This window comes from Camellia sinensis, unplaced genomic scaffold (assembly GCF_055761805.1).
Source record: "Camellia sinensis isolate YWXY unplaced genomic scaffold, ASM5576180v1 Unanchor6, whole genome shotgun sequence".
NCBI classification, from domain to species: Eukaryota; Viridiplantae; Streptophyta; class Magnoliopsida; order Ericales; family Theaceae; genus Camellia; species Camellia sinensis.
The window spans coordinates 17486355-17495000 of NW_028129474.1; positions in this window are offsets into that span (position 1 = coordinate 17486355).

Consider the following 8646-nt stretch of genomic DNA (forward strand, 5'->3'; position numbering starts at 1 on the left):
AAAGCCAGCAGCATGCCATGCCAAGGCCAAGGCCAGCAGCATGCCATGCCACGGCCAAGGCAGCCCAACCAAAGCCAGCAGCATGCCATGCCAAGGCCTAGGCCAGCAGCATGCCATGCCACGGCCAAGGCAGGCCAGCCAAAGCCAGCAGCATGCCATGCCAAGGCCTAGGCCACCAGCATGCCATGCCACGGCCAAGGCAGCCCAGCCAAAGCCAGCAGCATGCCATGCCAAGGCCAAGGCCAGCAGCATGCCATGCCACGGCCAAGGCAGGCCAGCCAAAGCCAGCAGCATGCCATGCCAAGGCCTAGGCCAGCAGCATGCCATGCCACGGCCAAGGCAGGCAAGCCAAAGCCAGCAGCATGCCATGCCAAGGCCAAGGCCAGCAGCATGCCATGCCACGGCCAAGGCAGCCCAGCCAAAGCCAGCAGCATGCCATGCCAAGGCCAAGGCCAGCAGCATGCCATGCCACGGCCAAGGCAGCCCAGCCAAAGCCAGCAGCATGCCATGCCAAGGCCTAGGCCAGCAGCATGCCATGCCACGGCCAAGGCAGCCCAGCCAAAGCCAGCAGCATGCCATGCCAAGGCCTAGGCCAGCAGCATGCCATGCCACGGCCAAGGCAGCCCAGCCAAAGCCAGCAGCATGCCATGCCACGGCCAAGGCAGCCCAGCCAAAGCCAGCAGCATGCCATGCCAAGGCCAAGGCCAAGGCCAGCAGCATGCCATGCCACGGCCAAGGCCAAGGCCAAGGCAGCCCATCCGAAGCCAGCAACATTCCATGGCAAGGCCAACGCAGCCCAGCCAAAGCCGGCGGCATGCCATGCCAAGGCCAAGGCCAGCCGCATGTCTTGCCACGGCCTTGTCCCGCAGCGTGGCGTGCCTTGGCCTTGGGCTAGAACATCGCATGCCACGCCCTTGGCAAGCAATCCTGTCCCTCGTGTAATTGCCATTTGGTTTGGCTTTGACTTACGTATATGTTGCCCTGCGAAATGCTTGTCCCTCGGGTAATAGCCGGTTTGGTTGCCTTTGACTTGCGAACACGTTGCTAGTGCTTTCCCCAGTGGAAGCTTGTTGGGAAAAGTATGTCCCTCGGAAGTTGCCTGTTGCGTTTGTTATTTGCATTCGAGCTATCCGATGCTTGCTGGGTTTCTCTAAGAGTTTTTGCACGTTCGTCGGGCTTTTTAATTATTTATTTACTCATAAAAATTATAATAAAATAAATTAAAAATAAAAAAATAATTAAAAAAAATTACTATAATTACTAGTGCCTCATCTTATAATTGTTGGAATTTTTCTAGAATTTTTTGAGTATTTTTAGTAATTTTTATTATTTTTTAAGTATTAAAATTGAAATAAATTAAAATAAAATATTCCGGTGGCCAAATATTTTTTTATAATTTTTTTTATGGTGTATTAAATTATTTCATACAACTTTCATGTTGAAAGTTTTGGCAAAAAACCATTACTTTTTAAAAAAACCCCATTATGACTCCTCGAACATGCTTGATGTTTCCTCCTGCCAGATTGAAAAGGGCTTAACAGGCTATTATAAGGGGGGGGCACCTCCCTTAAGGCTGGCCAGCATGGCCAGGCCACAGGCCACGCCTATGCCTAGGCGGGCGCTTGGCACATGCCATCGCTTGGCTTGTGGCATTGGCTTGTGGCATCGAAACTACATAGCCAAGCACGGGATGCGTCGAGTGGCGGCCCGCGGCGGTGGCGGTGGCACGTTGGCCTAGGGCAGCATGCCATGCCACAGCCTTGGCCAGCAACATGGCATGCCAAAGCCTTGGCCAGCAGCATGCCATGCCCTGGCCTTGGCAAGCATGTCATGCCACGGCCTTGGCCAGCAGCATGTCATGCCACGACCTTGGCCAGCAGCATGCCATGCCCCGGCCTTGGCCAGCATGTCATGCCACGGCCTTGGCCAGCAGCATGCCATGCCACAGCCTTGGCCAGCAGCATGCCATGCCACAGCCTTGGCCAGCAACATGGCATGCCAAAGCCTTGGCCAGCAGCACGCCATGCCCCGGCCTTGGCAACCTTGCCAAGCCACGGCCATGGCCAGCAGCGTGCTATGCCCCGGCCTTGGCCAGCAGCGTGCCATGCCACGACCTTGGCCAGCAGCTTGCCATGCCCCGGCCTTGGCCAGCATGTCATGCCACGGCCTTGGCCAGCAGCATGCCATGCCACGGCCTTGGCCGGCAACATGGCATGCCGCGGCCTTGGCCGGCAGCATGCCATGCCGCGGCCTTGGCCGGCAGCATGGCAAGCCCAAGCCTTGGTCAGCAGCAGCATGCCATGCCAACGCCTTGGCCAGCAGCATGCCTTGCCACGGCCTCGGCCATCAGCATGCCTTGCCACGGCCTCGGCCATCAGCATGCCTTGCCACGGCCTCGGCCATCAGCATGCCTTGCCACGGCCTTGTCCAGCAGCATGGCATGCCCGGCCTTGGCCAGCAGCATGTCATGCCACGGCCTTGGCAAGCATGCCAAGCCACGGCCTTGGCAAGCATGCCATGTCCCTCGGGTAATTGTACAAGTTGCCTTGCGAAATGCATGTCCCTCGGTTAAATTGCCATTTGGTTGGCTTTGGCGTGCGAACGAGTTGCCTGTGCTTTCCTTGTGGAAGCTTGTTGCGAGAAGTATGTCCCTCGAAAGTTGCCTGTTGCGTTTGTTATTTGCATTCGCGCTAACCGGTGCTTGCTCGGCCTCTCTAAATGTTTTCGCGCGTTCGTCGGGCTTCTTGGTCCTTCGGGGGGTGATTCGTTTTGGGGGGCTGGTGCACAGTGTACGTCGTGGCGCGTGAGTTGTGTTCGGTTTGTGCGAGTTGGACGGATCCCTGCCTGTGCAGCGAACTCCACTGGTGCATTCCTCCATGTCCCTCGGGTTGTCTTCGACTCGCCTTCGGGTTGCTTGCGCTTCCCTAGTGGAAGGTGCCTTGCAAAAAGCGTGTCCCTCGGGTAATTGCCATTTGGTTGGCTTTGACGTTCGAACGAGTTGCCTATGCTTTCCTAGTGGAAGCTTGTTGCGAAAAGTATGTCCCTCGAAATTTGCCTGTTGCGTTTGTTATTTGCATTCGCGCTAACCGGTGCTTGCTCGGCCTCTCTAAATGTTTTCGCGCGTTCGTCGGGCTTCTTAGTCCTTCGGGGGGTGATTCGTTTTGGGGGGCTGGTGCACAGTGTACGTCGTGGCGCGTGAGTTGTGTTCGGTTTGTGCGAGTTGGACGGATCCCTGCATGTGCAGCGAACTCCACTGGTGCATTCCTCCATGTCCCTCGGGTTGTCTTCGACTCGCCTTCGGGTTGCCTGCGCTTCCCTAGTGGAAGGTGCCTTGCGAAAAGCGTGTCCCTCGGGTAATTGCCATTTGGTTGGCTTTGACGTTCGAACGAGTTGCCTATGCTTTCCTAGTGGAAGCTTGTTGCGAAAAGTATGTCCCTCGAAAGTTGCCTGTTGCGCTTGTTACTTTCATTCGCGCTAACCGGTGCTTGCTCGGCCTCTCTAAATGTTTTCGCGCGTTCGTCGGGCTTCTTAGTCCTTCGGGGGGTGATTCGTTTTGGGGGGCTGGTGCACAGTGTACGTCGTGGCGCGTGAGTTGTGTTCGGTTTGTGCGAGTTGGACGGATCCCTGCCTGTGCAGCGAACTCCACTGGTGCATTCCTCCATGTCCCTCGGGTGATCGCCTTTAGGTTGTCTTCGACTCGCCTTCGGGTTGTCTGCGCTTCCCTAGTGGAAGGTGCCTTGCGAAAAGCATGTCCCTCGGGTAATTGCCATTTGGTTGGCTTTGACGTTCGAACGGGTTGCCTGTGCTTTCCTAGTGGAAGCTTGTTGCGAAAAGTATGTCCCTCGAAAGTTGCCTGTTGCGCTTGTTATTTGCGTTCGCGCTAACCGGTGCTTGCTCGGCCTCTCTAAATGTTTTCGCGCGTTCGTCGGGCTTCTTGGTCCTTCGGGGGGTGATTCGTTTTGGGGGGCTGGTGCACAGTGTACGTCGTGGCGCGTGAGTTGTGTTCGGTTTGTGCGAGTTGGACGAATCCCTGCCTGTGCAGCGAACTCCACTGGTGCATTCCTCCATGTCCCTCGGGTAAATGCCTTAAGGTTGTCTTCGACTCGCCTTCGAGTTGCCTACGCTTCCCTAGTGGTAAAGGTCCTTGCGAAAAGCCCTGTCCCTCGGTTTGTTGCCGTTCGGTTGGCTTTGACTTGCCTACGAGTTGCCTGCGCTCTCCTAGTGGAAGCTCCTTGCGAAAATTTATGTCCCTCGGTTGGTAGCCGTCCGGTTGGCTTTGACTTGCCTACAAGCTAGTTGCCTGCGCTTCCCCAGTGGAAGGTGCCTTGCGAAAAGCATGTCCCTCGGGTAATTGCCATCTCGTTTGCTTTGACTTGCGAACGAGCTGCCTGTGCTTTCCAAGTGGAAGCTTGCTGCGAAATGTATGTCCCTCGGAAGTTTTGCACGTTGCCTTTGTTACCTGCAGTCGCGCTAACCGGTGCTTGCTCGGCTTCTCTGAATGTTCTCGCACGTTCGTCTGGCTTCTTAGTCCTTCGGGGTGCGATTCGTTTCGGGCGGCTGGTGCGTAGTGTACGTCGTGGCGCGTGAGTTGTGTTTGGTTTGTGCGAGTTGGATGGATCCCTGCCTGTGCAGCGAACTCCTCTGGTGCATTCCTCTTCATTTGTGCTCGGGGGCAAAATCTTACCTTCTGCCTCGCGTGGGTTCCTGTGTTGCCTACCTAAAGAAAAGGAATTCGGTCCGTATCGTGTGCCTGTCTTCTCCTCGCCACCTCGTGGCGCTGGGGGAACCCCAAAGTATCTCCCGTGTTCCGTGCTGTCCTCTCACGTTGCCGTGTCGGTGGCATTGCCCGCGGGCAGTTATGCTCGTGCTCTCGGATTCGGAGCCTTGTGCGGGTACACGGGGTCTTCGACCTCCGTTTTCCCGCCAAGCGTTCGTCGCTCGTTGCGGGCTACAGCCGCGCCTGCGTCTGACCGTACCGGCTCTGTCGGTCGGGCTTATGCAGCGCCGGCGTCGGAAAAAAGGAATGCTACCTGGTTGATCCTGCCAGTAGTCATATGCTTGTCTCAAAGATTAAGCCATGCATGTGTAAGTATGAACTAATTCAGACTGTGAAACTGCGAATGGCTCATTAAATCAGTTATAGTTTGTTTGATGGTATTGCTACTCGGATAACCGTAGTAATTCTAGAGCTAATACGTGCAACAAACCCCGACTTCTGGAAGGGACGCATTTATTAGATAAAAGGTCGACGCGGGCTATGCCCGTTGCTCTGATGATTCATGATAACTCGACGGATCGCACGGCCTTTGTGCCGGCGACGCATCATTCAAATTTCTGCCCTATCAACTTTCGATGGTAGGATAGTGGCCTACTGTTAGCACCTTCTACTTGAAGGCTGCATGGTTGGCATTGGCAGCACCTTGTGCCCATGACCAACCAAGACCAAGGCATGAGGGAGGCATGCCAAGATAGCAAGGTAAAATGTTGTCCAAGTGCTGAGGCAGCAGCACAACCCTTGGCCAAAGTATGTGCAGCCGTTGCACAGATGCAAGGCATTAACATGACCCGAATGTGGGCTGCAGCATGCTTGGGGGTTCAAAACAATCAGTGGGCAGAACTTGGTCTGGAGGCCAAGGCAACCAAATTCGTGGCTGATTTGATGAGGCAAACAACATGGCAGTTCCTAGCAGTTATGCATGTCAGTTTGCAGCAGTTACCCATGATGGGCAAAGACAAGGCAAGTCTGGACATCTGGAATGAAGGCTGAAACATAGCAGCAGTTAAGAGCAGTTATGCTCCAGAAATGTTCCTAAGTCCCTAGGCAGTTGGGGGTGTCAACTGCCATGCCACTTGGCATGCTTTCCTTGTAATGCTGGTTGGAAGTTAAAACTGATTGTAAGCCTATTTAGGCATCAGCCATGGAACTCGAAAATGAACTAAGTGTTTTGTAAGAGTTCCATAGGCATCCTTTGTATTGTTGGTGCAATTAATAAAGGTTGGGATTTTTCCTGTAATTACTTGCTGCCTATTCTTACTTGTTATAAAACTCTGTGTGTGTGTGTATTCATACTTGGCTGAGACTAAGTGTCCAACTTAGTGCCATTACAGGCTGAAATTTTGAAACGAAAATTGACCCTGTAACAATTGGTATCAGAGCACGGTTTTGCTCTAATGGTTTCTGGCATGGATGCCTTAAAAGATAGGGTAACTCGGTTGGAAAATCTTGTTGGTGACCCTGCTGATGAGAATATCTCACTGTCGGATCGATTGGATGCTGTGGGCACAAGGCTTCTTGCTCTTGAGTCCTCGACAGCAGATCGGTTCAAAGACGTGCTGTCTGATGTCCTGGCCATTTCGGATTCTTGGAAAGACAAAATTCAAGAAATTGTGGATGAACAGTCCCTTCTGAAGAAGGCCATCTGTGGGCATACGAATTCTGAAAAGGCTCCTTCGAAAATCAAAGTTCCAGACCCTAAAGCATTTGCTGGAAATCGGAGTGCAAAGGAACTTGAGAATTTTCTGTGGGACATGGAGCAGTATTTCAAGGCTGCTCATGTGCCAGAAGGAGAGAAGGTTACAATCACAAGCATGTACCTTACCGGTGATGCAAAACTCTGGTGGCGTACTCGTGTCGGGGATGATGCTCGGACAGAGATCTCAACTTGGGATACTCTTAAGAAGGAAATGAAGGAACAATTCCTTCCGTGCAACACATCTTGGGTTGCAAGGGACGCCTTGAAACGGTTGAAGCATGCTGGATCGGTGAGGGACTATGTGAAGGAATTCAGTTCGTTGATGCTGGACATCAAGAACATGTCGGAGGAAGACAAACTCTTCAATTTCATGTCTGGGTTGCAGAATTGGGCCCAGTTAGAACTTCGAAGACTCGGTGTCAAAGATTTGCCCTCTGCCATGGCTGCTGCAGACGGGTTGCTTGACTACAAGTTAAGCAAGGAACCCACTACTGAAACCAGCAAATCCAAGAAGAAAGGAAAAGAGAAGACGGGAGAGAAGAAGTCTGGTTTCAGGAAGGGGAAAGAGGGTTCCAAGTACAAACATAAAGGGGATTCTTCTCAGACCAACGGTGGGAAATCTAACAAAGGGTGTTTCATCTGTGATGGACCCCATAGAGCGAAAGACTGTCCCAAGCGTGAGAAATTGAATGCTATGGTCGCAGAAGATGGCAAAGGGGAGTCGGATTCTGAGGGGCCGACTAGGGTAAACCCTTTACAATTGCTCAATGCAATTCATGTGGACAAAGCCCCTACCACGGGTCTAATGTATGTCAAGGTGACATTGGCGGGTACCGACATTGCTGCGATGGTAGACACCGGTGCCACGCATAACTTTATGTCAGAAAAAGTTGTGCAGACCCTCGGATTACAAGTGACCCAAAGCGCCAGTCGAATCAAGGCCGTGAACTCAGCGGCTCAATCGGTGCAAGGAATGGCTTCCAAAGTATCAATCACAGTTGGAGATTGGACTGGACGGGTTAACTTGATGGTGGTTCCTTTGGATGATTTCGATGTCATCTTAGGAAATGACTTCTTTGTGACTGCAAAAGTGGCTTTAATGCCATATTTGGGTGGGATACTGATTTCGGATGAAGACAAGCCTTGCTTTGTCGCTGGTTGCAGTAAATCAGACAAAGGCAAGGGCACAAAGAGGAAGACGGGGACCCTCTCAGCCATTCAAGTGCACAACGGTTTGAAAAAGGGTGCAGAGACTTATCTTGCTGCCTTGGTGGAAATCAAACCTGATCTGTTAGTAGAAGTGCCGGATGAAGTGGTAGAAGTATTGAGGGAATTTGAGGATGTGATGCCTCCGGAGTTGCCAAAGTCCCTTCCTCCTCGGCGTGCCACTGATCATAAGATTGAGTTGATTCCGGGTGCTAAGCCTCCAGCAAAGGCACCCTACAGAATGTCCCCAATGGAACTTACGGAGTTGCGAACGCAATTGACGGACTTGTTGGATGCTGGACTGGTTCAGCCATCCAAAGCCCCTTACGGTGCCCCGGTGCTTTTTCAAAAGAAGCAAGATGGAAGTTTGCGCATGTGTGTGGACTATCGGGCTCTCAACAAAGTGACTATAAAGAACAAGTATCCAGTCCCTTTGGTGGCAGACCTGTTCGATCGACTGTGCAAAGCCACTTACTTCACAAAATTGGATTTACGTGCTGGTTATTGGCAAGTTCGAGTGGCTGAAGGAGACGAGTCAAAGACCACCTGTGTTACAAGGTATGGGTCTTTTGAGTTCCTAGTAATGCCGTTTGGGTTAACAAATGCCCCGGCTACATTCTGTAATCTTATGAATGATGTATTTAATGATTATGTCGATCAGTTCGTTGTCGTTTATTTGGATGACATTGTAATATATAGTGAGTCCCTAGAGGATCACTTGTCCCATCTTCGGAAGGTGTTCTCTCGGTTACGAGAACACCAGTTGTATGTCAAGAAGGAAAAATGTGAGTTTGCCCAACGGGAGATTAAGTTCTTAGGGCATGTAATTTGCAAAGGCCACGTAAAGATGGACAACAGAAAGGTGCATGCAATCACGGATTGGCAAGCACCAAGCAAAGTGACTGAGTTGCGTTCCTTTTTGGGTTTAGCCAACTATTATAGAAAATTCATTGAGGGATACTCAAAG